Raw genomic sequence first — 5850 nt, forward strand, 5'->3', positions numbered from 1 at the left:
GTCCTTACCATCATCTCAATAAAAGAACTTGTTGATATTGCTAATAGAATGCTCACTTGACAGTTGACACACACACACACACATAACTAACGAAATAAAATTAAAAATATTTAATTAAAATTTTTTAAAAATCATATCAACATTTGAATAAAAAAAATCTTCATAAAAAATTCCATAATTTTAGAGTAGAAGAAAAAAATGAAGCTAAAAAAATAAAAACTAAATCTATATTTTCTTTTTCTCTAGTTTTCTTGGCCACTGAAACGCTCATCAATTGGTTTTTGGATTCGATATAATATACACAAATCAATGTTATTTACGCCACGGAGCAATTCACCTAGGCTTGGACCAAGCAAACAATTCACTGATATCAGGTCTGGCAAGCCTCTATTATTTCTTGGGTGCTTGACTCTAGAGGGTAACTTCTTCAGTTGTTGCTCATTGTTCAATTTTTCAAGAAGGCACAATATGCTTCTTTGCCTATAATCAATGAATTTGATCCATACAAATGTCTGATTCGCAATTGCACTCCATTTTACGCTTTCGTTCCCAATATGAGCTCCAATAGATTAGGTTGATTTTGGAAGGCTTAGAATGGATCATCACTCAACCCAGTCTAATAAATATATTAGTTTTTTTTTTTTTTTTTTTTTTTTTTTTTTTTTTTTTTTTAAATAGGAAAATATATAAGTTGACTAGGTGTGAAAGACTTGAAGGCATCTAGGTGTAGATGAAATATGCTATAAATCATTGATATCATCTTGGTTGATCAATTTAGTTTAGTCAAAGAAATTTAAAAAAAAAAAAAAAGTATTCATAATGCTTTCTACGTAAATTCCAGATACCTTAAATGTGTCATATTGTTAAAGTGAGCATAGAAATACCTTGCTGATAATTAAACATTTAATTACTAAATGTTTTTAAAATTTTTTTCCATGTGTTTATATGAACACTTCCGAAAAATAAAATCTTACCAATATCTTTAAATCGGTAAATCCTAGAGCATTCTCTGTCACTGGAACCAAAGTTGAGCCTAGAGTTCCTAAAACTGGTATAACCTAAAGCACCTGATCAAAGGGGATCTATCCCCAATTCTATAATTCCCAATAAAAATAATCTATATATATAATAATAGATGAAATTAAGAGAAACTCAAAATTTTTTTTTTTTTTTTTGAAGAGAAACTCAAATTAGAGTTCCAATTTTATGTCATATGTCCTAGATTATTTATTTTTAAAGAGTTTTATTTCTTAATTTTAGAATGAAATGTGAGACCACATCATAAATATTCATTTAAATGAGTTATTAAATACGAAAACTAAAGAGTCTAGAATAAATGAATCATTAAAAAAAAAAAAGTGCTTCACAATAATAAATAAACATGGACAATTTACATTTTATACCTAATAACATCCTTACAAATTTTTTTAGAGAGTTAACAAAATATAAAAATGATTATCAATAGTATTTAAATTATATATATAAGAATTATATTATGCATCTTATTGTATATCTATAAGTATATTCATGCATATACATGAGATTACAAGCTAGTAGCTCATAAAAAGGGAGAGATCAAATCCACAGAGAGAACAATTCAAGGAGGTTCATATATTTCTAATAATAATCAATTACGTGGCGATTGCAATCATACTGAGGAAAATAGGAATAACAACGAAACTTACGAAAGTAAACTATTGGACACAATTACAAACATGTTACAAGAAAAACCATTGATTCTCTAGATAGTCTGGAGAAAATAAATCCAACTTGTCCTTGCAGCGACAATTACATCTTCACCCTCCATTCAAGTTTGTACTCTATAGACAAAGCCCAACAATTCCACAACTAAGTTGCACATAAAAATGATATAATAGGAATATTGAGAGATTCAAACGATTAAAGGGTCATATTAGGGAAAAAGCATACTTACGGATTTGGATTATCATCAATGAGTAGAACTTGATTGTTTACCTACCAAAAATGGACAAACTTTGATTAGCAATGTAGAAGCTTACAGTACCAAACAAGAAGTATGATAACTGTAGAATCTCTAGATTGAAATCTCAAACTTTTTTTTTTTTTTGACGGAATTTACTTCTTTAACACTTGTTTCATTTTGGTATAGTTATTGTATGGAAATATTTCCAGCACCTATCCAATGCTTGTCAAAAACATAAGTGCAATTTCAGCATAAGATGGTAATAAACGGCAACCATTTCATTTTATGCTACGACTCAACATCGCAACTCTTGTAGCGTTGTTCACCAGGAAGAAAAACAATACATACGCTACCAATAAATAAACTAAAAATTCAACCCACTCTAAAAAGCAAAATTTTAGCAAAATTTCACTAACCTTTCTCAATGGAAGCATCGATGTTGCAGCTATCGTTGGTGTTGTGATCATCATTTTGGTTGATTATTTGTGTTCTTAACCTCTCCAAATGCTTGGAACGGAGGCGGCGGGAGTCATAGCTGCCATGTTGTGTGCCAACCTTGTAAGATAGAAAAATGGCTGGTATATGTTCAACGATCCAGTAACAGGGTCCCACCTCATAATTTAAACTATCTTCGAATTCTTTGGACATATCATAAAATCGCAGCCTTTTGAGGTTTCTTAGATGGTGAATTCCAAAGGGCACCTCCTTTAATTTTGGACTAGGCCCAAACTCAAGGTTTTCAAGAAGGGGTAATGCTCCTTCATCTATAATCAACGAATTCAATTCATCCAAGCACCTAAGCGATAGTTTCCGAAGTTTTGGAAACCCTCCAGTCCTAAAATGCAATTGCTCTCCACTATATGCCTGCTGTGAGATGTCAAGCTCCAATAAGTTAGGTAGATCTTGAAGGCCTTTCAATGGGTCTTCATTCAACCTTGACCAAAAAATCCTTAATCTGACAAGATTTTGAAGTCTTGGAATCCATCCCGGTAACTTCTCTAAACACGCCTTTAAGTAGATGCGCTGAAGACATTGAGGTGGAGATGAAATAGTTTGTAAATCAATTATTTCATATTCGCTTATTGAGGTTATATCTAGAGATTGAAGGTGGCTCATCCTTTCAATAGAGATACACAAACTACTCATAGTTTCCTTTGAGAGGTTTTTCACTCCTAGCTTTCTCAATTGGCTCAATTGTCCCAACTCTTTAACGAAATCAACCCCTCCATGATTCAACTCAACATGATACAACTTTTGCAAGTCCATTAAAGACCCAACCCCTTTTGGTATTTTTACCCCGTTTTCCTGAGCCAAACTGAATGTTATTCGATAGTTGCGATGGTAGGCTATAAAATGTCGCAACTTACGAAGCTTGTTGATCTCTACTGGTATATCACACACTAGGGATTGCTTTAGATCTAAAGTCTCCAAATTTTGCAACTCTCCTATGGATTTTGGAAGCATTTTTACTTTGGTATTTCTGAAACTTAAATACCTTAAGTGAAATAAACCTCCCACATCTTCAGGAATGCAATCCAATGGAGCATCTTCAAAATCCATTATTTTTAGAAGCTTGAAATCAACAAAAAAAGTACTCATAAAGGACTTTGGCAATTCATCAAGATTGAACAATAAAAGAGAATGAATGTGTGCATCCTCAAATCCCTTCAATACACTATATGAAACTCCATCTACTGACATACATAGAGTTAGTTCTTCAAAGTTTGACTCTTGTTTTGACAAAATATGACAAAAACTCAAATCTTTCATCTTTTGAAGGACGATCTCGCTAAAAAGATCATGGAGTCGGCATTGTCTAACTTTTCCATCAAAATTGACCTTTGATACTTGAACCAAGCTTCTGTGGATTAATTCAGTCAAGTATTCTTGTGCAACCTCCTCAAATGTTTTACCCTCCTTTGCTTTCACAAAACCTTCAGCTATCCATTGTCGAATCAATCTTACGCAGCTAATAGAATAGTCCTCTGGATACATACCAAGGTATAAGAAGCAAGATTTGAGGTTGTAAGGCAGGTCTTCAAAACTTAGGGATAGAATTTTACTAACACCTGCAAGATGTGAATTTATTCCTAACTCAAAGCCAAGGCTATCATGCAATTTTTGCCATTCAAAGAGAGTTTTGTCCTTGGTTGACAAAAGACCGCCTATAGCAACAATGGCCAGCGGTAATCCTTCACACTTCTCAAGAATTTCATGAGATGATTTCTCCAACATTGGGGGACAGTGTCCTCCAAGTTCAAATTGGAATGCCCTTTTGCAAAAGAGCTCCCATGCCTTATTAGGTAGTAGTGGTTGCAAGTTGTGAACTTTAACATGTGAAGATTTTTTGCAAAAATTAGCAACATCCAACTTTCGTGTTGTGATCAATATCCTTGGACCTTTTGTATTATCAGGTAAAGCATGTTCTATTTCCCCCCAAAAATCAATTTCCCATACATCATCAAATACAACTACGTACCTTTTTTCTTGTAAATATTCTCTTGCTTTGCTAATTAGTGACGTCTTGTCTGCTGAGTCAATTCCCTCAGGAGGAAACTCCTTTCTTGCCTCGCAAAATTGCTTTACCATGCTCCTTACTAGATCCATCATGTTGTGTGATTGAGACACTGAGATCCAAGCATGACAATCAAAATTTTCTCTCATCATATGGTGATCTAAACTTTCTTGGCAAGAGTGGTCTTGCCCAGTCCCCCCATTCCCACCACTGAAACTACAGTACGGTAAGAGTGTCCTTTTATGAGCCAACCGATTAATTCATCTTTAGGAGATTCAATGCCCACAACATCAACATCTTCAAGAAAAAGAGAAGCCATTTGAGGGTCTTGCCACCTAACATTCCGAGCACCACTGCTTGATCCTTGACCAGTGGATTGGAAGCCGTATCTTTCACTTCTTGCCTTGATTTTCTGCACTGATGCTTTGATCTCTTGAATCTCACTTGCTATCTTATGGCGGGGTATTAATGTTTTGAGTGAATGAGTTGTTTTATGGACAAAACCAGTAAAACCACGCCGATGAGGACCATGTTGTGCCACCTGAAGCAAGTATTGGTCGATGGCAACGTCTATGCGGAAAGCGACTCCTGTTAGTTGCTTCACCCATGTTTTGACACCCTCGCTCATGTCTTCTTCTGCTGCCGCCCTTGCATCTGCATCCTTGAGGAAGGACTGAATGCTCTCCAGTTCATATTTGATGTCAGCAACTTCTCCATGGACGCCACGTAGAAGTTTGGCTTCTTCGTTCACCAAGGGTTTTAGCTTGTCGATAATGGAGAATACTATAGTTTCCGCCATATTGTTTCTCCTTACTCCTTGCGACCTTATATCATTGCTTCTGAATGTTGGTATTGAGCTCGTGTATTTTGTAGATCTTTGAAATTTGAAGTTCACTAACTACATCTCAGTGTGAGCCAGCACCTTAAGATCTGCAACGATCAACTTGTTCTGCTCAGTTTCCAAATTCAACATGCTGCTGGTATGGACTATGGAGCCCGGCAAAGCTAGCTGTCGATTTGGGCTTGCGAACTTGTTCTTGGTTTAATCCAGGAAGCAACCTCTTCTGTTTCTAAATTGGACAAAACTCCTTCTAAATTAATGGGTGGCGTGTGCAAGAGAAAAAATAACAAAAAAAATAAAAGGGAAAATTTTTCCTTTCACACACAAAAATCAACCTACCATCCACTAACCATTCTTCATTTTATTAAAATAAGAATTTTTCCATTCACACACAAAAATCAACCTACAATCCACTAACCATTCTTCATTTTATCAAAAATGCTATTGTGAGACTTTATCCAAGAAAAGAAAATGGATCATTGTAGGTCTTTTATTTATGCCAATACTGTAATATTTTTCTTCTCTCACCTCTATTTCTAGGATTAATAAATG

General features: G+C 34.8%; 1 pseudogene; it reads right to left on the reverse strand.

Annotated features, from left to right (window-relative positions):
* Positions 1–1597: 1597 nt before the first annotated feature.
* On the reverse strand, positions 1598–5553 carry LOC126694190 (disease resistance protein RPM1-like; annotated as a pseudogene).
* Positions 5554–5850: the final 297 nt, after the last annotated feature.

The sequence above is a fragment of the Quercus robur genome, chromosome 8 (genome assembly GCF_932294415.1).
Source record: "Quercus robur chromosome 8, dhQueRobu3.1, whole genome shotgun sequence".
NCBI classification, from domain to species: domain Eukaryota; kingdom Viridiplantae; phylum Streptophyta; class Magnoliopsida; order Fagales; family Fagaceae; genus Quercus; species Quercus robur.